Here is a 256-nt window from a genome sequence, read left to right on the forward strand (position 1 = left end):
ATGCAGGTCAGGAAGCAACAGTTAGAACTGGACATGGAACAACAGACTGGTTCCAAATAGGAAAAGGAGTACGTCAAGGCTGTATATTGTTACCCTGCCTATTTAACTTCTATGCAGAGTACATCATGAGAAACGCTGGGCTGGAAGAAGCACAAGCTGGAATCAAGATTGCCGGGAGAAATATCAATAACCTCAGATATGCAGATGACACCACCCTTATGGCAGAAAAAAAGCCTCTTGATGAAAGTGAAAGAGG

The sequence above is a fragment of the Bison bison genome, unplaced genomic scaffold (genome assembly GCF_000754665.1).
Source record: "Bison bison bison isolate TAMUID 2011002044 unplaced genomic scaffold, Bison_UMD1.0 scf7180017849551, whole genome shotgun sequence".
In the NCBI taxonomy this organism is placed as follows: Eukaryota; Metazoa; Chordata; class Mammalia; order Artiodactyla; family Bovidae; genus Bison; species Bison bison.